This window comes from Microtus oregoni, unplaced genomic scaffold (assembly GCF_018167655.1).
Source record: "Microtus oregoni isolate MIOR12 unplaced genomic scaffold, Mior012 000037F_ref0000500, whole genome shotgun sequence".
NCBI lineage: Eukaryota > Metazoa > Chordata > Mammalia > Rodentia > Cricetidae > Microtus > Microtus oregoni.
The window spans coordinates 20348993-20372533 of NW_024543096.1; the positions used below are offsets into that span (position 1 = coordinate 20348993).

The 23541-nt window shown below is 38.4% G+C and overlaps 1 protein-coding gene and 1 long non-coding RNA gene across 3 annotated transcripts in view; one reads left to right on the forward strand and one right to left on the reverse strand.

Moving 5' to 3' along the window:
- The window catches only part of LOC121433146, a 106231-nt gene extending 93784 nt beyond the window's left edge, over window positions 1-12447 (forward strand). Inside the window, exons 4-5 of one of the 2 annotated variants that reach the window (XR_005972287.1) lie at window positions 4257-4301; window positions 11153-12447. This is a non-coding gene — a long non-coding RNA (uncharacterized LOC121433146). Of the gene's footprint in view, window positions 1-4256; window positions 4302-7222; window positions 7461-11152 lie in introns of those variants that run through there. The other variant, XR_005972286.1, reaches the window with a different exon arrangement.
- Scn9a (sodium voltage-gated channel alpha subunit 9) overlaps window positions 1-23541 on the reverse strand; it is a 125564-nt gene that overhangs the window by 69672 nt on the left and 32351 nt on the right. The gene's annotated exons all lie outside the window — the stretch shown is intronic.

Genomic DNA, 23541 nt, shown 5'->3' on the forward strand with positions numbered 1-23541 from the left:
TGTTCGTGTTTCCTTAATAAAACAGGGTGGAGTCCAGAGAGAGGGGGACTCTTACTTCTCTTTGCACATGGATGCTAAAATGTAGCCTGCATATGAGGATACAAGGCATATAAACAGAGCTGGAAGCCATTCCTCCCTTTTGAACAATGAGTTGTTTGGGGTCACAAACCTACACCTGCACATAGAGAGAAGTTATGTGGGAGTGTCATATATCAATCTGTTGATTTCATTGGTTAAGCAATAAAGAAACTGCTTGGCCCTCATAGGTTAAAACATAGGTGGGAGGAGTAAACAGAACAGAATGCTGGGAGAAAGAAGCTGAGTCAAGAAGTCGCCATGATTCTCCCACTCCAGGCAGACGCAGGTTAAGATCATTCCTGGTAAGCCAGCTTGTGGGCTACACAGATTATAAGAAATGGGCTAGTCCAGGTGCAAGAGTTAGCCAAGAAAAGGCTAGATATAATGGGCCAAGCGGTGTTTAAAAGAATACAGTTTCCGTGTAATTATTTCGGGGCATAAACTAGCCATGCGGGCGGCCGGGTGCTGGGGAGGCAGCCCTGACGCTCATATTACAACAGAGAAGCAACCTCCTCCAAAAGCAATCCACTCTTTCCCCAGTAGGAATTAGACAATAAATGATAAATTAACATGCCAGTAGTACCAAACAGAGAGTTGTAGACACAAGTGAATTTACCAAACACTTAAATCCAGATAAAAAGTACAACTATTATAGATGGTAAAAAGGACAAAATGGTTATTACTTGAGAATTTTGAGGAAGTAGAAAATCTATTAAATAAAATAATAGGTCACAGCAACAATAAGGATATATTTTTTATAACTAAATGCATGGATCTAAAAATAATTTTTCAGCACACAATTGATAAGCAATGTCAGAAATAGAATGCTAAAAATGCAGTTGCCTTTCATGTACACATTTCTGGAGAGTTTAAAAGCTTCCGGAAATCAGAGCATCACTGTACATAAAAGATCATCAGATCACCATTAAAAAGTCCCAGCCACCTTCTTCACTCTAACACAGTGAGAGAAGTAGGGTGTGTCAATCTCTGTGTCCTCTTGCCTCACGTCAAGCCTGATAGCAAATGGAACAGACGTTGAGGCATAAAAAGACTCAAAATTTATTTCTTATTTTCTATGACAATTTGTTTGGATCTAAATGGTATTTCCAAAAAAACAAAAGACACCTAGAATACAGAAAGCAGTCAAGATTAGATTGGTTAGTCCAGTGCTCCAGTGTGGGTCTCTGTCTCTGTCTCCATCCATCACCAGATGAAGGTTCTATGATGATATGCAAGATATTCGTCAGTATTGCTCTCGGATAGGGTCCTTTCAGGTTCCCAATCCTCAGCTACCCAAGGAACTAACTGGGAACCTCATCTTGGGCACTTGGGAGCCCCTCTAGGGTCAAATCTCTTGCTCACCCTAAAGTGGTTCCCTTAACTAAGAATTGTGGTTCCGTGCTCCCCTATCCACCTTTCCTTTATCCCAATTCTCCTGATTCCCCAAATCCCCCCTCCTTCCCTTCTACCTTTTCTCTCCCCATCTCCCCTTACCCCCATCCCACCCCACCCCCAAGATCCTAATTTTCTACCCGGCAATTGGGTCTACTTCCCTTAGCCAAGAGGATAACTATATGTTTTTCCTTGGGTTCACCTTCTTACTTAGCTTCTTTAGGTTCACCTATTGTAGACTCCGTGGCCCTAATTTATGGCTAGAAACCAATTATGAGCGAGTACATCCCATGTTCATCTTTTTGGGTCTGGGACACCTCACTCAGGATAGTGTTTTCTATTTCCATCCATTTGCCTGTCCCAATGAGGAGCAGAAGGAGGGAGAACATGAGCAAAGAAGTCGGGACCACGAGGCGTGCACCCACCCACTGAGACAGTGGAGCTGATCTACTGGGAGCTCACCAAGGCCAGCTGGACTGTGACCGAAAAAGCATGGGATAAAACCGGACTCTCTGAACATGGCGAACAATGAGGGCTAATGAGACGCCAAGGACAATGGCACGGGGTTTTGATCCTACTTAATGTGCTGGCTTTGTGGAAGCCTAGCCAGTTTGGATGTTCACCTTCCTAGATATGGACGGAGGGGGGAGGACCTAGGACTTACCACAGGGCAGGGAACCTGGACTGCTCTGTGGACTGGAGAGGGAGGGGGAGAGGAGTGGGGGGAGGGGTAGAAGGGTGGGAGGAGGGGGAGAAGGGTGGGAGGAGGGGGAGGGAAATGGGAGGCTGGGAGGAGGCGGAAACTTGTTTTTTTGTTTATTTTTTTTTCTTCTTTTCTTAATAAAAAAAATTATTAAAAAAAAAAAGATTAGATTGGTTAGCAAAAAGTGTGAAGAATGGTTAGGAAATTTGTTTCTTCAATAAGTGTTGGCTATGTATTATAAAAGCTGTCTAAACAGAGAGCAAGTGAAAATATGCATGGAGTTGACCAGTCAATGGAATTAATGAAGAAAAGAACTAATTAAGGTTGATGGAGTTCTCAAGTTACAAAAGTTAAATGAGCATTTTATGTCTTTCTCTTTGTCAAACCACCTTATTACTTATGACCATGGAAAACATTTTTATGATTTAACAAGAATGTCAGTTTGTTTTGCTAGCTTGCTAATTATTAATGCTTATAGGAAATGTAAGTGTGGTTACTGAACAAGCAGATAGGTGTATATGAACATATCACATTGACACTGGACACACAATGAGATAGGGAGCATAAGCTGGGGGATAGGGTATGACATGCAGGAAAAGCAGGAGAGTTGATGTCCTGATCTTATATTGAGTTATGGTGGTTTCAATGATAAACATCCCATGTAATCTTGGGCATGAGAATACTTGATCCCCAGTTGGTGTCACTGTTTGAGTAGATTTAGAAGATGTGACATTGTATCTTCTTGAAGTACACCACATAGGAATGGACTTTATAACTTTAAAGACTCCTATCACTGATAGCAGGCGCTTTGATTCCTGCTTTCAATTCAAGATAAGTGCTCTTAGCCTCCTATTCCAGGAATCATGCTTGCTACATTCTGCCTTGTATCTTCACAACTCCAGACTGTTACTCTGGAACAGTAAGACCAAGTAAACCTTTTCCTCCTTCAGTTTCCTTGGTCACAGTGTTTTATCACAGCATAGACAAAAAAAAAAAAAAAAAAAAAAAAAAACAACCAACACACAGTGGGAACAGACATGTTAGGTAAGACTGGAAATAGACAGAGGTTCAGGTCAAGTCAAAATCCAACAAAAAAAATGAAGATAAATATAGTTCAAACGGATGAGAACTTGAAAATGGGGTAAAAGGGGGATTGCACTTTACCATTCAATTTAGAAAATTAGAAAATTATGCTTAAAGCTAGTGCAAATGAGAGAAGTGTAGTCCAAACAGATATGAAGAAAACAGGAAACATTAGGGAAAGAATGACTAGAGGCATGAGACAATACTGTGAGTTCATTTCCATGGGTATGTCTTAATTTTATAAAACTAATTATATAAAAAAAATAAGCTATAAATTGTAGGGAGATCCCGAACATCTACTTTTAGCCAAAAAAAGCCAACATGCAGCTTCTAGCATAGAAAACATACATCATCTGCATTTGGCCCTCAAAGGACTGCCTGCTTCATATCCCTCCAAAGCTATCTACTCAGAACATTTAAATATATTTGGGGATAAACTGTCAACAATTTGCAATTCATTTTATTGATATATGCCAAGAGAACAAAGTGACACATGGGAAGACTCTGTCTTCTCCTGGGTCAGTATACGGGAACACTGGACACTGCACCAGGTGTAAGCTATGGCTGGGGAGTGGGATTAGTGGAATGCATGTCAAATGTCCATATTATCAAGTGTCCTGGTAACCCTTAACTCTCTCGTGATGGGCTTCTGTGCACAGGCATTCTACCTTAAATAAAGCCAAGATTTTTTAGTTTGGAATTAATGAGTCTTAGTTCCTCATATTTCCATAAATACTAAAGTTGTAATTTTTCAAGTTTGTGTTAGGCAGTCATCAAGAACTAATTAAGTATGGCTTCCACAACATGCTTATGTCACTGTTCACCTATTTACTTTGTGGTTTCTGACAACAATATATATGTAACTTAAATACATACAGATACTTGAGCATACCTAGTAATTCTGAAATGGGAAGGGCCTATTGTGTCTTCTTTTATAGACTATTAATTTGGCAATTGGACCTTTTCATTAAGAACTAACGCGAATAAACGTGTGTTGCAGGGAGCTTGAAGATCAGAGGAGCCAGTTGTTCTCTCCTTCCACCAGGTGGGTCCTGGGAGTTGAACCCTTGCCTAGAAAGCCATCTTGTTGGACCAAGGACTTTTTTAAAAATAAACTAGATATTTATGCAAACGTGCACAAACTCATGGAGAGGTTTTATTAGTCAAAATAGGAGACCTTTACTTGAAAGACAAGTTTTTGAATTTTGTTTTATTTGAACAACACACAAAATAGAAGATTAAAATTATCCATTTGAAAGTTGATATAGGTAAACATAACATCATCATAAAGAAACTATTTAGAATTCTGTATCATTTTACCATTGGATAAAAGGAGAGTTGGAATAAGGGAACGTGTTTAAAGGAAAAGAGAGAGGAAGAGAGGGAGGGAGAGAGGACAAGAAGGAGGAGAGGGGGGAATTTTTACAGAAGAAAGAATATAAGTGAACAAAAAGAGAGGAATGATAAAAGAAAACAGTAAGTGAGTAACAAAACACCCATGCTCTCCTAGCATACGTCCAGCAGCAAGAGAGCCAAAAAACAAAGCAATATTTTCAGCATATTTATTTTTATTTTAATTCTTTATGTTTTCACCCTTACTGATGCCGCTGGCATGAGTTTATCGCCATCAGCAAGTCCACTCTTGAACCTTTTCTCTTATATCCATTCGAGACGTGCAATGCTCTCCTCTGAGTATTCTACATAGTCAATCATCCCCCAGACCTGTCAGCTCTAATGTAACCTCAGACAATCTGTTGCTAAGCAACGAGCAAGGACAAGGAAGAACCATTGCTGTGGTAAACTAACCAGGAGGTACATTTAGCCTTTCTAGCATTTATTTTAGAAAGCTGAATTGCCAACTTTCAGAAATAGATGACAAAATTTCCTACCAAAGCAAAGACATTGAAAGGAACATATTTTTTTTAATCAATCTTAGAAATAAAGGTGCAGATCATTTTGTTTGTCCTATTTATTTATTTTGATAACTATTTATTTAATTTCATATTTAAGTATTGTGTTTATAACATTTACTCCCTGTCATACTTTCAAATCCTCTTATGTCCTTCTGGCTCCTTCTTAACTTCATAACCTCTTATTCTTTAATTATTATTGTTTTACACAGACACAAAGACACATACAGACACACACACACACACTCTTATGAACGAAACCTTATAACTTCATTTATTGTTCCTCATATGTATATGTGTTTAGGGCTGTGATTGCTTGAGATTGGAGGCCCATCTCTAGAACAGACATTATCAGCCATTGTCAATTGCCTGTGGCTTTATAAACATATATACTTTTAAATTTTTTCACATACACTAATTTCTGTGATTTCATCTAAATTTTAAGTTCTCATAAAATACTGAATATATGGCCCCACTTTTAATTTATGCAGTATAAAATGGCTAAAATATTCCTAGCAGTCTGTGTTTACCCTGAAGTCAGCATGCAATAGAGTAATATAATTCCACAATGTGTCAGAGCTCAAAGACAAAGATTAATCTTCCATGGCCACAATCTGGGCTCTATAGTTCTGAGCTGTGGCTCTAGGTAGCTAGTGTGATCACTTTAAACTGTAATTTCCTAATTAGAAAAGCAGGATTAATCATTGCACTTTCAAACAAACATTTCATATGGGATAGAAAATGTGGGAAGTATCAGACAGTGTTTGCCACCTGAAGCCATGTGTGTGTGACCTCAATTCCGGTCTCTGTTTTAATTCATCGCCTGAGTCCGTTATGCCTCTATGGCTAATGTCTGTTAACCACATTAGTTTGAAAAGACTTTAGTTTCCAACAGTTTCTTGGCCTTTTAAACACAAAACATTTCATGTCTCTCTAAAGTAGCAGACATCTGATCTGATGTCATGACTTTAGAAGAAGCTCAGAGCTGGAAAATATTTGATTTGAACCTTGTATTTGCCACTTACTAGTTTTGAGACTTGACATTCCAAATATGCAACTTCTTTTTTTGTCAAAAATAAAATGAGGACTCAGAACATTACCAGTTACTTTATAAAATGCCTTTGTAGACACTGCAGAATTTTCCCTAGTACTGATTGCAGGGGCACTTAGTCTGTGGCTCCATTTCATTCAGGTAAATTCTCATTATTTGAAACTTTGTTTGAAGATATTATAAGTACTGCTAATTAGAACAAAGTATGTGGCTCAGGAAATGTCATTATAATTCTTTGGCTCTTTTAAAAGTCATAATCAATATTTCTAAACTCAAAGGGAAGTGAATTCCAACACTTGATTTCTCTTCTGAGAAACATTTAAGCATCACTAATGGAGTCTCTGAACAAAGGATAGAAGATCCCCTCCTGCAGGCAGAGAAGTGTCTCAGTTCTTTGCAGTCTCTGGAGAGTCTTAGGGACTCTGGTGTCTGGAATGGATATTGTTCTTAAAACCTATAAGGAGGCAAAAATCAGAGGCAACCGACAGTGTAAAATACTACTTTGAAGATATCTGTTTAGTTTCCAGGATGCTGTAGTCTTCTTGTACAGAGAACACTCACGGAAGAATCCCCCTAGATGTGACTCGGAAATTATGGAAGTGAATCTCCATATTAATTCTTACGTTAGTAACTAGATGTGGAAAACATGAGCCGTGTTTGACCATTATTATAGCTAGCAAAGGTCTTATTGGACCTCTCTATCATTTTGACCACATAAAAGGCTTCTGGTCATAGAAATTCAAATTGTAATTATCATATGTTATGTGAGAACTCTATTGTTTTCAGATAGGCTAGATTTGTGTTATGTATCATTGGTGATTTTCATTTCTAATGAGTATGATCAGCATATGTCTTATATATAATATCTGTGTTTTAAAATGGAGGTATTCTTTTAAAAATCTTCTTCAGAAATTTAAACAGCAAGTTTTTTTTGGCAGTTTTCAATATTTTTTGCTTCCGTAGTTATAACTTTAGGACAATGAAAGTGTCTGTCCTTTATTTCAGGGAGTTGGAAACAGTGATCAGTGTACAACTGCCTTGTCATCTCAGGCTATTTTACACCACCGAACCCAATGGGCTTCTTACCTGTGGTAACTTAAACTGTATCTATACTAAGCCAGTCCAACAAACCAAATTTAAAAAAAAAATCTTTGAAATGGAATCAAGATATATGAATAAATATAATGAAAGTAAAAAAAATCTTTAAAAATCTGGATAGATAGAGACAGAGACCCACACTGGAGCACCGGACTGAGCTCCCAAGGTCCCAATGAGGAGCAGAAGGAGGGAGAAGATGAGCAAAGAAGTCAGGACCACAAGGGGTGCACCCACCCACGGAGACAGTGGGGCTGATCTATTGGGAGCTCACCAAGGCCAGCTGGACTGTGACTGAAAAAGCATGGGATAAAACTGGACTCTCTGAATATGGAGGACAATGAGGGCTGCTGAGAAGCCAAGGACAATGGCACTGGGTTTTGATCCTACTTCATGTTCTGGCTTTGTGGGAGCCTAGCCAGTTTGGATGTTCACCTTCCTAGACCAGGATGGAGGAGGGAGGACCTAGGACTTTCCACAGGGCAGGGAACCCTGACTGCTCTTCAGACTGGAGAGGGAGGGGGAGAGGAGTGGGGGGAGGGGGAGAGGACTGGGGGGAGGGGGAGGGAAATGGGAGGCTGGGAGGAGGCGGAAATTTTTTTTTTCAATAAAAAAAACTTTTAGAGAGTACAGTTAACAAAGAAAATCAAAGAAGATAATTTCTGTATGTTTTTTCTAAAATATTAAATATGATTTAATGTAAAAAAATCTGGATAGAATCCGTTCAGATCTAAATTAAATAAAAACAGTGGAAATGCAAAAAAAGAAAGTAAAATTTATATTTTATATTGATATTGTCTGCTTCCAAGCAAAAATCTGCTCTGAAAATGTCACTTCTTTTGAAAGAGTGATGTTTTTTAAAGGTAAAATGTTGACTGGACTTCATTCATTTTTTTAAAATATTTATCTTATGTTTATGAGTCACCTGTCCTGATATTCATTTTGAAGCATTTTCTAGCAGAATGAAATCTTCATAAGTGCTTTTTAAAAAGGGTCTTCAACTAAATCACTACTATCAATGAAGATAACCTAGCTTGATAACATATGCCATTAACACGATGTGATGGTGTAAACCTTATTAGTGTGGCACCCCACCCCAATTTTTAATATATATCTCTCAAGAGAAAGCTATCAGAAAACCCAATGCAAGAATAAGGAATGTGTGATAGATTACAGTGATCACCAAATCAACAAGATACAGAATCTCCTAATTTCTGAGTGTGCTGTGTGGGATTATCTGAGTTAGGTCACCTGAAGAAAGGAGATTCACATCAACTGCTAGACTGAATACAAAGAAGCACCAGGGTTCATTATCTCTATAGAAGCAACGTGGCCAGAAATTTCAAGCACCAATTTTACAACCATGACAGACTACATCATGCTTTGTGAGACACAATCAATTCTTCCTGAATTTCCTTTGGTCTTTTGATTACAACGAGAAAAATGTTGCTGCAAAGTTGAGCTGTTGTAGTAAACGCAGCAATGTGGTTCTTAGGTTTTTGGAACTGGTTCATAGCAGGGATGTGGAAAAGGTTCTACTTTGTGTGAGCAAAGCTGCTGAGCACAGAGCAGAGGGAATGGGGCCATCCTTGTAGAAGCTTGGAAGACAGGAATGTCAAGAGGAACACAGGCTGTACAGACCCAGATCCTGAAGTTTCGGGTGGGGGGAAATGACTCTTCCTTGGGCTCAGGGACACTTGTGTGATATTCTGGCTAAGAATCTGGCTTCATTATGTCCTTGTTCTGAGAAATCAAAGGAGGTTTAGTTTAAAGGAAATGTTTGTTTGACAGAGGAAATTTCAAGACAGAAACATATTCTGTCTGTCTCATAGTTACTCCTCATTTCTCTTGTTCGTGTCTAGAGAGAAAGGGGAGGAGGAAGAAGAGCAGGAGATAGAGAGAGAGAGAAAGCACAAAAAATAAGTTAAAAGATAAGTAAGTGTGGGGGCTGGAGAGATGGCTCAGAGGTTAAGAACACTGACTGCTCTTCCAGAGATCCTGAGTTCAATTCCCAGCAACCACATGGTGGCTCACAGCCATCTGTAATGAGATCTGGTGCCCTCTTCTGGTCAGCAAGCATACATACAGACAGATAAAAACACTGCATACATAATAAATTAATAAATCTTTAAAAAAAAGATAAGTAAATGTCAACTTTGACAAGCAAGTTGTGTGAACAAGTTTGAAAACTAGCAGTCTGCACTGGACCAACAGAAAGAAGTTGGGAAATGCCAAGGGCAAGCCCAGGAAGGGTTAAACAGGGTGTGAGATCAGAGGCCAGGACAAAGAAGTGAACAAAGCGAGAGAATAACTAACACTAAAAACCTTTTTAAAAAAGTTATATACACACCTACTGTATAAACTTTCTAAAACAAATACACACATATGTAAAAATAGCTCTAATGGAGTTCCTCTATCACAAATAAACAATGCCCCTACTAGGCACCTCAGAGTAACAAATAAAACACCTCAGTGTTTGAAATTGTCTATCTCTTTGTGGGGTTCTTGGCTAGAAGGCCCCTCAGGCCCCCCCAAAACATTACAGACTATTGCCAATGCTGTTGATTACCAGCTAGAACTTGACCTTAAGACCCTATTGCTCAAGATAAATCAACCTTGAAACATAAAACCTGGAGAAATGAAGCTAGTATTGATCTGGAGACATTGTATCTACTGGCTAGATTTCCTATTGCTGGAGGGTGCTACTGTACTTGAGAGGTTATAAAAAACAGACAACACAAAGTTGAGTGGGGAGGGAAAGGGTATTTGTGAGGAGTTGGGGGTGAACATGGTCAAATATATTGTACGAATTTCCTCAAGATCTAATAAAAATAGGCAAACAAATCATTTCCAAGATAGGAGATCAAAAAAAAAAACTTTGTCCAAAACTCAATCACAGAATGAAACTTATACAAAAGCCAGACTCTCCCATAGTGGTACATGCCTCCAATCTCATCACTCATGGTGAAGCTAGGAAGATCATGAACTCAAGGACAGCCTGTGATATATAGCAAGTTTGAGGACAGACTGGGCTGTATAACACTCTGTTCCAAAAATCAAACAACCAAACAACCAATAGCGTTGCAGTTAACGTATCATGTTTATACAATCGTGTTTATCACATAAAGTGGACCTGCGATAACTAACTAATAATTGGAACTGCTGTTCATCAAGACAAGGTATAGTTACTATAGAATCTCTTATTTTACCTTTGCTAATTAAGATGGGTTAAAATTCATACAGAAATTGTATATTTTATGCCATACAAAATTGCATTGCTTTGATCAATGGGAAATCCATTAGAAATGCTGATCAATTTTTAAGTCTTTAGACTTGGTAAGATAATTTTCTATAAATGTACTCTCCTGGATGAGGAATGAGCTTTCCTCTTAGAAACAGAACTTGACTGGAGTCACAGTGTCTGAGCACTAATTACACTTGGGAATCCTTTGGCGAAGTGGCTTAGAGAGTGCGTGGTAAAGGATTTTTTTTTTTTGTGAGAATATGAGCAGCTTAACTCATCTGTGGTCAACATACTAGACAATTTTAAGTTACTAATAAGAGCCTCATCACACAGCCATCATACTGATGCTGTCAAGGCACAAGCATCCTCACTCATTGGATTTTGTTGCAGGATAACACCGTTGAAAGAAAGCCATTTAATTCAGAAAGCATCCTTATACAGAAATTCAAGTGCCTGTTGACATCGTCAGAGCAAAGCGACAGCCCCAGTGTGACTGTCTTGGATGCACTTACAGATGGATTATAAACACAAAGCGCTCTTTGTCAGCACGGCAGCTAAAACTCCTCTTCACCCCTTCACATCTTTTGCATTTGTAGGATCTCAGTTCCAGTGACAGGAAAAGCATTGTGGAAGACCAGGCATGCGTTTTGGTAACACTGCGAAATGAGAACTGCAGACTCCAATGGTGCTTGACACTGTCTGTACATATGGCACTGAAGGAGATACTGTGTCCTTCCTTCACAAGTCTCGACACCCAAGTGGGATGACAAGATCACTAAACTAACTAAAGATTTCTTCTTTTTATCTAATGGGGTTTCTTCCTTTATATACTGTAAAGGAAGGCAGTAACTAAACAAAAAATGGCAAATTCATTTACAACAAAGTGTTTTGGGAAATATTGAGCAATTACCAGAAACATATTCTAGGCACTCTGTGGCCTAGAATCAGGTCATTGATGAAACTGTACTGTGTGACCACAGCTAGCCAGCTTCTGGGAATACCAGTCTCCTCTCTCTCCCTCTCCCTCTCTCTCCCTTTTTCTGATTTTTTTTATCAATTGTTTCGGACAGGATATAAAATAATAGATATTGGGGGTTGGTGATTTAACTCAGTGGTAGAGCACTGGCCTAGCAAGTGCAAGGCCCTGGGTTCTGTCCTCAGCTCCAGAAAACGAACAAAAACCAAAATAATAGATTTCATCATGACTTATTCATATATACTATCTATGCCATTATACTTTGTTCCTGATTATTCTCCACAGCCTTCCTCCACACCCTTCCCCACTCGAGCTGATTAACTTTCTTCCCCCAGCTAGTCCTAAGTTCTACATTATTATTGCATATATTTTATTAGCATCTCTGCTTCCTAACTCCCTCATTGTATCTTCCTTCGCATGATACTCTTTCTAGTTTCATGACCTACACCCATGTACAGAAATGTCTAAATACGTATCTATATACACACAGATTTAAGTGAATGCCTATTAAAGAGCCAGAAGAAATGCAACAGTTCAGTTGGTTTCGGTGCAAATTTGCAGAGAAGGCTAAAGTGAGGCATTGAATCTTCTGACCTAATAGGTGAACTTTAATTGAGACAGACACGGGTGTTGATGAACAGATGGGAAGAAAGGGGAAAGATCAAGGTAATTGCTTAGATAGTGTGTCTATTATATACACTGGTGATTAATTTTGTGTTACCAATAATGCATTGCTGTCACACTAAGGTAAGAAATAAAAATACTTCCCCTTGGAATCATGTCATAAATAAATAAATAAATATTCTGCGTATGAGAAAAATCATGCAGTGTTTCTCTTTCTGAGTCTTTTTAAATTTCACTTAACAATATGATTTCCAGTTACATCTGTTTTTCTTCAAATGTTATTATTTCATTGCTCTAAATGGTTGCATTAAAGTCTGCTGTGGATTTGTACCCTCTTTTCCTTATTCATTATTCTGTTGACAGATTTTAGGCTGGTTCCATTTTTGCTTCTTGCTTATCATAAGTAGTGCAGCTAAAACATAGATACCTTGTGTGTATAATGCTGTGTATGTGTGTGGCATGTGAGTCCACACATGGAAATGAAGAGGCCACAGTAAGATATTGAGTGTCTTCTCTTACTCTCTACCTTATTAGCTTAAGACATGGTTTTCATTGACCTAGAAGCTCACCTTTTCAGCTACCTGGCTGGCCAGTGAATTCTCAGGATCTGAGTGTCTGCTCCCCAGTGGTAGGATTAGAGGCACTGTCCGCCGTGCCTGGCTTTTATGTAGATGATGGAGATTCAGACTCGGTTTTTGCTGTTTATAGTTCTGTTATCTTACTCACCAAGCTACATCCCAAGCATCAATAATTTTGTTTTTAATATAAACACATTAGTTAACCATTTTGATTGCTAGTCATCAATATACAACACAGTTACCATGTACTTCTCTGCAAGGTGTCTTTTGTGTCTGTGTACAGATGCGAAAATAAACATTAATAGAAACCTGTTCTTAAGCCACTAGTATTTGGACACTGTAGCTCTAAATAGAGTGTCTCCTAAGTGATTCGTAGAGCTTGGGATTATTTGGATAACTGGAGATTCTGAACTCCTGGCTACATCCATATGTTGATTAACATTGGATAAAATTGCAAAAAAAGACCCGAGAAACCTCTTGAATAATGTTATCATTTTTGGCCTTAAAGTTTCATTCTTGCAGTTTTATTAAAATATTTTGCATATATCTATTCCACTGTGAGAGAGGCACCTACAATTTTGGATATGATTTCAAATTTTTTAAAAATTATATGTATTATCACATATAGGATTGCTTTCCATTTGTGTTATTTTAACTTTGGCCCCTCTAAGATCAGTACAACCAATGTTTGTCATATTCTTTATTTAGAGATTTATGTGATAGATGCATTATTTGTTCTGTTATCTTAAATTCAACAATCAGGCAAAACCTAACCTAAAATTTTCACAAACATCAGTTTGGAGTAAGGAGTCTAGAATTAGGTCAGTTTGTATCAATCTTTAAGTCACCCTTATTATCCTCAGTATAACACTTCTGTTTGCTTTTAACCTTACAATGGCACCAGATGAGAACAAATAAATACAATATAACCTTGTTTATCAAGTAACCACCTGTCTTTACCATAGTCTTGACTAGTATGGTGCACCGAGATGGAAATTTCAGTTAGAGTCCTTCTTCCTTACCATCTTGGACACTAGCTCCTCGTTATTCCTTCTTAGCACCATTGGAAGGCTGCCTGATGAGAGGGCAAAACTCCCAGCCCATGTCTCCATTTAACTGTTGTCCACAGATATTATTATATGGCGCCACTAAAACAATTATTCAAATTAGAGGCCTTGCGCAAAGTGTATCTTTAGTGTAACCGTGTCTGAAACAGTGTAGACTTACCTTTTGCTTGTGCAGCCTTCCAGTCTTGGCATTGCAGACTAATAACAGGAAGGAGAATAGTCTGCAGTGCTAGAGATCTGCGTTTATCCAGAGCTGGGCACGTGGCTCGTTTTATTTGTGAAGATTCCATGGGGCTATGTATTTTATGATATATATGATTTCATATATTCTGATTATAAAATTATGCTCTTTAGTGTATGTTCACTGTAAAAATGATGTATTTCAATCCAAGATTTGCATTTGCTCATATTCATCTCACCCCACTACTGCTCTTCTCTCCTTTCCCAATCCTGAAAATCTCTTTCCTTTTCTCCAATATTACCCATTCCATTCCATATGATACTGTGTTCATAGCCTTAAATATGTATTATACATAAACTAAATTACACATATGAGAGAATGCAACTGGTATTTCTAGTTTGTTTGGAGTCTGGCCTATTTTGCTTAACTAAATAATATCTAAAGTTGCATCCCCTTTCCTTCAAATGACCTCAAATGACCCTTACCAAATAAAACGCCATTGTGTATAGATGCTATAGTTTCTGCATTCATCCGTCTTCTAGTAGACAGGGAAATGGGTTCAATAACATAGCTGTTGCTAATTGTGGCATAGCAATCATGAGTGCCCACGCCTATTGTGGGCTAATTTAGACTCCTTCTCAGGTGTGTTCTCAGAGTGGGTATAGCGAGACATACCCTTTAGGTATCATTTTTAATTTTATAAATTCTATGCAATATATGTTGACAATGTTTGCCTCCCCCTCCAGTTCTTCCCATATCCCTCCCACCTCCCTCCCACCCAGCTTCATGTTCTCTCACAGTAAATTACTTTACTGTGTAAAGTGTGGTAAGTACTGATTTTGAACATTCGCCTTCTTTTGACGGGTTTTTAGCAAGTGAAAATTAAGTAGTACTATATCATACATTACTATTGATTGGTTACATTACACAGGGTTATTGTTGTCATTATAGTTTATTTTAGACATCTTGAAGACTTTTTAAAATCAAGATCAAAGACTAAAGCAATAATGAAGGTCAAGGAGATCTATACATTGCCAGTTTATTGTTACACAAATTGCTAAGACAATGAATAGTTATCCTGATTTTAAGGTCACCTCTGGCCGTTTTCACACATGGCAAAACATTTGGCCTTGTATGACTCTGATATCTCTTTAAAATGTTTGTTCTATTTTATTTCTATTTCATCAAATATGTTTTTTTTTTCCCATTTGGGGAAAGAATGATGTTTAGTTTATGATCTTCCTGACTCTGTCTCCAAATTGCTTTCAGCACAGGTCGGAGTCATCATGCCCTACCAACAACATTTAAAAAAATACATTTTCCTGTGTATATGTAAGGTATGTTCCATGGAGGTTTGGAATACAAATAGACATTTAAAAGTCTAGTATCTGGTCTCATAGCTTCACATCTGGTTTGCCATGTATATTTTTTTTTACTGTTTTACTTCTTGTAATTTTGTGTGTGCGTGTATGGCAAATTTTATTTTGAATAGTCTGCTGAGTACCATAGCTAAAGCCAGATGCTGACGACACAGATACAAAGGAGACTTTCTTAGTCCTTTCCCCGAAGGCTTAGTCCCCTGGGGGACATGTGCAGGTAAACAATGACAGCGCTCCTGCCACCCGGGAGCAGCCAGAGCACCCAGGAAAGACATCTGACGGACTCTGGAAGGAAGACTCGGTCAGGGGAAGAGGAGACCTCAGCTGGGTCTTTGCTTGCAGTGAGCTAACCCCTTCTATGGTTGTTCCACATTTGCTGCTGGCCCCAAGCCTTTCCTTTGTTGTCAGGCTTCTCTCTCATCTGACTGTCCCTTGTGATCTTAATTTTCCAGGCAGCAAACACGTCATCTCAGCTCTGTCTTATCACAGAATGCCAAATGGAAAGCCACACAGAGTCTTTCGAGTCTATCCATAGGCATCTGTAATCTTAGACTTGACTCGTACAAGAAATAGGACTTGGCTCAAATCTTATTTCATTTGTAAAGATGAAATGGCTTGATTGAGTTGCCGATAATGTCAACTGAAGACTAATTAATGGAAGGGGTCAGTTCTATTCTTTCGCCATGTGGGTTCTAGGGATCAAACTTTGGTCTTCAGGTTTGGAGGCAAGTGCCATTACTGACCGAGCCATCTGGCCAGCCCCAGCTCCAATGACTCCTAACATGTTCTTTAAGTGATACCTTAAATCACTGTGCAGAAGAGATCATAGGTTGTAGATAGACAAATGTGTGTGTGTGTGTATGTGTGTGTCTGTGTGTTCATGCTAATGATGTCATGCAAGTCAATATTACTATGGAGGAGAAGTAGATTGAACTGACATACTTCTCTAATTCATTGACATGTGACTACAGGAAATTTAGGGTACATTGAAAATGCAGGGTACAGGATAAAATCATTAAATAAATTATTTATGCCTCATCTGCCTTGTCTCATGAAAGCAAGACATCTGACAATTTGTATGAGAATATTTTTCTGACTTCCCTCTCTCTTCTTTATTTTTTAAAATAATCTTTTCTGATTTTACATATCAGTACCAGTTCCCTCTTCCTCTCTTTCTCCCACTCCCCCCACCTTCCACTCACCCCACCCCCTATCCCATCCTCAGAGAGGGTAAGGCTTCCCACGGGAACTCAACAAAGTCTGGCCCATCACTTTGAGGCCCTCCTTCTATATCTAGGCTGAGCAAGGTATCCTTCCAAAGAGCATGGGCTCCAAAAAGCCAGTTAGTAATAGGGAAGAGGGTACCTGAACTGGCCTTCCCCCTGTAATCAGATTGATGACTACCTTAACTGTTATAAAAGAAATTGCATCCAGCAACTGATGGAAGCAGATGCAGAGATCCACAGCTAGCACTGGGGATCTGGATTTAGAGCCTTTCGCATTCACAGAAAGTTTTCTTTCTCATGGAGCATCTCAACAGCCACCAAATTTTGATTTCTACTTATTTAGTTTTATTTTAATTATGTGTATGTGTTTGTATATGTGTGTGTGGTATGGGGAGTATATGAAGCACCTATGAAGGCCAGAAGTCATACGTGTGTGTATACGTGTGTGTGTATGTATGTGTTTGGGTGTGTGTGGTGTGGAGAGTATGTGAAGGCCAGAAAAGATCATACATGTGAGTGTGTGTGTGTGTGTGTGTGTGTGTGAGAGAGAGAGAGAGAGAGAGAGAGAGAGAGAGAGAGAGAGAAGTATTTATTTTCACCACCTGCATACTTTTGAAGGCAACCAGTTTTGTGAAATAATCTTCAGTCTGGATTAATATGGCTCTTTTCATTTTAGGAATAAAGTTTTGAAGTTTTGGTAGAAGTATTGTAGAAATCCATACCGTAGCTAGTGAGCTCTGTCATCGTGTTGCTGAGGATGTTTATTTTAGGAACTGGAGTTAAGCAGTGAGAACTTCCCTCACTGTCGTTGTAACGAGTGTTATGAAGTACCTTTCAGAAGACAGTCTGAGATTTTGGAAATTCAGTTTCTCTTTAGATTTTTGTCCCAAATTTCAGAACCAGTGGTGGTGGATTTGATCAGTAAAACTCTTTATATATCAGAAACCATTGTTAACATAGACAAGGTGACTTAGTAACACATTGGCATAAGTGGTGATTGCCAAAGGAATCAGAACTGGTAAATTAACTGAAGACTGAATTGCCACGGAAAAGAAAAAAGGCACAGTTAATATATTTTTTTCAAGAGTCTTGAAGCTCCATGATTTATCAAGCAGAAGTTGTGATGCTCAAATCCATTCCTGGGAGAGAGGAGCAGGATGACAAGGAATACCAGGTCTAGAGTAGATGCCATGGCAGAAGATATAGTGTTTTTATTCTATGAGCAAAATAACCCTTTTATGTCAATAGTTTTTCTTGGCATATTCACCAGCATCTGGAGTCAATTAAGTTTGGAAGGAAGGAATACTTTTACATTTTGTCTGTTTCTCTGCATGTTAAGGAAACTGAATTTACTTCACCTCCTCTAGTTCAGATGTTTTCTTGAAACTTTAATCTCTTTCATGGAAACATTTTAAATGTCTGTCTCTTTTGCCATAAAATAATGTACTAAGTCTATTTTATATCCTCTATACATCACAATGTCTACACAACTTGGTGATGCATTTAAAGCTTATTAAACCTCCCAAAATAGTTTTGTGATCATTTTATTTGCATGGTATAGCACATTCATCAAGAGTTAAATAGATATCTGGTTCAGCTGTGGAAACGCTGTATAATCCCTCTATGGAAGCATCCTCTGAATTCCTATCAAATGGCTTCTAAACACACGTCTACAGTGTCACCCACCAGCGACTTAAAAATGGTGTATAAACACACTTCTACAGTACAACCAGCAACTAACAATGGTGTATAAACACACTTCTACAGTACAACCAGCAACCTTATAATGGTGCATAAACACACTTCTATAATACAAGCCACCAACAACCTAACAATGGTGTATAAATACCTTTCTGCAGTACAACCAGCAACCTGACAATGGTATATAAACACACTTCTACAGTATAGCGTGACCAGAAACCTTACAATGATGTGTACACTTCCACAGTAACACCAGCAACCTAGCAACGGTGTACAAACACGCTTCCACAGTACAGGCTGCCAGCAACCTAACAATGGTGTATAAACACACTTCCACAGTGCAAACCGCAAGCAACCTAGTAAGAATTTTCCTTTCCATGTGGAAAGCTTAAAACGAAAAAGACATCAGATTAGCATTAATGTTAAAATATTTATAATCTAATGTTCATTTCAGAGAAGCAAAGTGCCAAACACAGGCTCGTTTAGTCAATAATGCCCATCCTAATGTAGTAGAGAGAAGGTCTTGTGAGCCTCATTTATATTCATGCTCAGCCTCACCACTTTTATTACCTCTGAGACCCTCAGAAGGTCACCTAGCTTGCCCTAGTGCTGGTTACCTCTATAGAAAATATAAAATTTTGATGCTAATATCTAACGTGCTTTTCTTGTCTAAAATATCCATTTAAGTCATTCTGACTTTCTGAAGGTTTTAATATATCAGAATTTGTTTTCAGTAAAAGTAATGGTGCTGATAAATAATTACTAAATAAAATATTATTTTATGATAGAACTGTTTTTGAAAATAAAAAAAACAAAACATCTATAAATTTCATTAGTTATTTGGAACAAAACAGGAAATGCATATTTTGATATTCATTGCCCAACCCTCTTTTATCAGGAAAATCCAAGTAACCAGTCTCCTATGGGTTGGATAGGGTTTGTCCTGAAAAAATTTATATGCCATCATCTCTCTCATCAACAGGGTGGTGTATGAAATGGCAAAACCTTTAAGAGATGCAGATAGCGACTACGTCACTGCATCTGTCCTTAGGAAAGATTACTTGGCAGGATCCCTTTGCCTTTATTAGTAAGTTACAATATAGCTCCTACCTGCCATTTCAGCCCTCAGGATGACAATTTTGAGGCTGACTAGGACTGAAGAATAGTGAGAGAGACAAGAGTAGATTACCATAACAAGAGCAAGCCTGGTCCCTGACTCCCAGACCTCATTTTTCTAACTCACCTCTTCCGTGTGTTTCCATTGTCACTCTCACTACCCTGTGCTCTCTTTATCCAGCCCAGCAAGGGAGCACCAGATACCGAATTGATGGGGCCAATTTATCTTAAACCTTCAGCATCTAAAAGTAGAAGCTACATGAACATCTTTTCTCTTTTAAGTTCCTAGGCAAGTACTTTGTTGTGGTAAAAGGCTAATAATTTAAGGAAAATTAGGAAACTACATTGTCTAGCTTTCCTCATGAGTGAAGATGAATTTAGCTCAGGCTAGAGGAATGTGAGAAGAGTTACACAGAATACCATACGATGCCTGAAAAAGGAGAAGCTAACACCCTGCCTCAAATTGAAATGTTAGTCCTCTGATAATGATGTTGGACTGCACGCTAACTGTCAGGTTGAAGAAAAAGTCAAACAAATTATTTGGGTCCTCGATGACTTTGCATGTCACTCAAATTCTAACTCATTAATCCATTGTAGACATTCATTGAAGCATTTATTGAGTGCCTGTTTAAATTGCTCTCTGTTTAGTCGGGTGAAAGGCGAACAAATAATGGAAACACTTAAAAACAAACTATACTTTGAATAAGGAGATTTAATAAATGTTTTTAGTTCTGTGTATGTAGTACTGGAGAAGGAGCCAAGAGTGTTGCATGTGCTGGACAAGCATCTCATTGCTTGTTACTTAATACTTTACTTGCACGACAGTTTCCTACATTTCCACAACAAGCTTTAGTTATTTTAACACTATTATTCCCTCACCTCCAACCACCACCCACTGAGACACTTCTTCCCAGCAAGTCCCTCTCCCACCGTCATGTCTAATTTGTATGTGGCCCTCACAAATAAGTTTAATTAGCATTGACTAAGCCTCAATGGGAAGATCATGCATTGTAGAAAAACAATCCTCTCAGAGGCTACACCGCTGACAAAAAAAAAAAATGACAGGCACTTCCCCAACAGCCACTAACTGCCAGTAGTCCCTCAGGGAGGAGTGTGGTCTCATGGGCTCCTCTTACACATGATGAATGTTGATTGACCCAGTCACATTCAGGTCTATGCAGATATTCACAGCTGCAATGAATTCATGTGTGCAATGGCTTTGTCATGAGCAGAAGACTTCTTTTCTGCTGCATTTCTCCCCATCCTCTGGCTCTTACATTCTTTCCACCCACTCTTCAGCAATGTTCTCAGTGACTAGGAGTAAATAATACAGCTGTTCCATTTAGGGCTAGGAATGCCACCATCAATTGTTCTCTGCTCTTTGATGGTATTTTAATAAGCTTTTAAAATAGAGGGATAGAAAACAATCCCATATTTGAACAACTTCAATACTATCATAAGTTATGAAAGGACCATAACTTTGGCACTACATAAAGGAAGCCCAAAGGCACACAAAAATAGCATTTCTACTTGGAAGAGCATCAGTGGATTATACCTATGAACCTGGAGGTAGTCTGCCACCTCTTCACACCCCTCCCACCTATATGCTCTCTTTGTAGCCCAGACAAGCTTCAAACTCATGAACATTCTTTCTGAGCCCTCATCTCCTCTTCACTGAGTACTAAAGTCCTGGAATTATAAGTATGTACTATCACCCCCTCCTAAAGTTACCAATTAACTAAGACTCCCACATGGCATATATAGATAGTAGTCAACTTCTTATATATAATACATTATTAGTGATAGAATATATTAAAGCAAATGATCTTCTTAACTGTCACTTTCTATTTGTCTCACACGTGTTGTTTAATCTTGGTTATCAACTTGATGAGGTTTAGACTCACCAAAAACTAAACTCTGGGCATGTTTGTTGTAGAACCTGTTAGAGCAGGTCACTTGTGGATTATACAGATAATACTATTTCACAAGCTGGGGTCCAAAGTCTGAATAAAAAGAAGAAGGCAAACTGAGAACAAGCATTCATCACTACTTGCTTCCTGGATGTGGCCACAAGATGACCAGCCACTTCCCATTTCTACCATTTTCCCTTCCCTGCCATCATGGGTGGATATGGATCCCCTGGAATTGTCAACCAAAATCAATTTACTAAGTGGCTTTTGCCAGGTGTTTTTTCACAGCAGTGAAATAAATAATGTACCACTCGAATCTATTTTATGGCCTAGTGATGAAAATCCAAATATTCTAAGACTACATCAATTACTCCCTACTGGGTCTCAACGGCTATTAACCATCTTGATTTAATATGCAAATCTCAGCCTGCAATTTCAAACTCATTGTTCTGATGGGAACAACGCTCAATAAAGTTAGCATGGAAATTAGCCATCAGCCTTTAGATGAGGAGATCTTTTAGAGTTCACCATACATCTTAAAAGGAAAACACTACACAACATTGTAAGAGCCCCTTACGATTTCCCACAGCCAAATATAAGTTAGAGAACCAACTATTTCCATATAGAGTCTATCTCAAGCATGGATGATCTTGCTTCATGTTCATTCTAAGATCTGTCATTTGGCATCACAGTATTTTAAAGGGTACAACAATTGAATCCTTCAGTGGGGGCACAGATGCAATGTATGAAGCTTTCATTTGGGAACCAACAGAAAGAAAATACTGGTTAATGTTCAGGAAAAGTTCAAGAACTTTTGATCATGACAAGCAATGAAAACTCTTCTTAGGGGTAATGCTTACTAATATTCTATATTCTGTCTTCATCGTTTACATTGGTTTTTGCCAGTGGGATCAAATCTATACTTTACAACACAATAATCCCACCAGAAACCACTTCGGTACTTAGTGGGTACTTAAAAGAAATTGGAGTCAATCTTTTCAGTCCACTTTGCCAGGAAACAGGTGTCATTTAGAGGGTTAGTTAGATGCTTTAACTTAGCTAAGTGTATCATAGTTAATGATGCAATAACTAAGGCTAAGATCTTCTATTTCCTGTTCAGTGTAGAAAAATATGTAAATATAACACCAGGAGAAGAATTTCTCTGTGTATAAAGGCTTATAGCAAGAAGTCCATGACCTGGAATATTTATTTACCATGAAGGTCTTGGCATCTGAATCACTGAAGATTTTCCCGGGTAGGAAAAATGATTCATTTGGCTTTATTCAACAGACCTGAGTTTAGAAATTCAATCAGTGACTAACTTGTTTGGTGAGCTGTTCTTGTAATTAAATAAAACAATCCCTAGAAATTTAATCAAATAATGCCTGCCCATCAGGAATCTAGAAGCCACACTTTGTCGGTTTGTTTAGGCCAAATCTCTGGCTCACTGCTCTTTAAAAATCTAATTTAACATGACAGGAAAGTTGTTCTTAACTTCCTTAAGGGCATGGGCAAGTAATCACAAACCCTCTGATATCTATGTGGTAGAGAAAAGACTCGTTACCTTCGTAATACCCTTCAAGTGACAGTGACATAATCTCTAAGTGACATCTTCCTCACTCTAGTTGAAAACTACGTGAGAGGAGGAGGAACGATGGAAAGTCTTTGAGAAGAGAACACATCCGCTTAGACTTATGTCAAAGTGTAACCCATATATATGTCCTCATACTGTCATATGCTCCTGTCCCTAAGTGCAGTGACTTTAGGAAGATTAATGAAAAGGTACAATCTGTGAATTTTCACACAAACACATTGAGATTAAAATGAATGAGTTCACTAACAAGAAAGCATTGAGTTCTTTGTACCTAAACTAGTCCCTGCCCCACCTGACTCTTCATCCTAAAGCTTAGTATAGCAAAGAAGAGTTAGTTGGTAGCATAAAGCTCACTTTTAACTAGCTGGAGGCAGCTCAATGGCAGAGCACTTGCCTAAGGCCTGCAAGCCCTTGGGTTTTATCTTGAGCACCGCTAAAAGTCAAAATACAAACCGTAACAAAAAAGTGCCTTAACACAACAGGTCAAAATTTTAATTAGATGACATCTGTGAAATAAAATGATAGAAAGGAAATCAAAGGAGAACCTCGGTATATAAATATTCATGGAATTCCCCCAGCATTCTCTGACGTTGAAGCCTACTGTCTAGGGAGGCTGGAGGCTACAACTGAAGA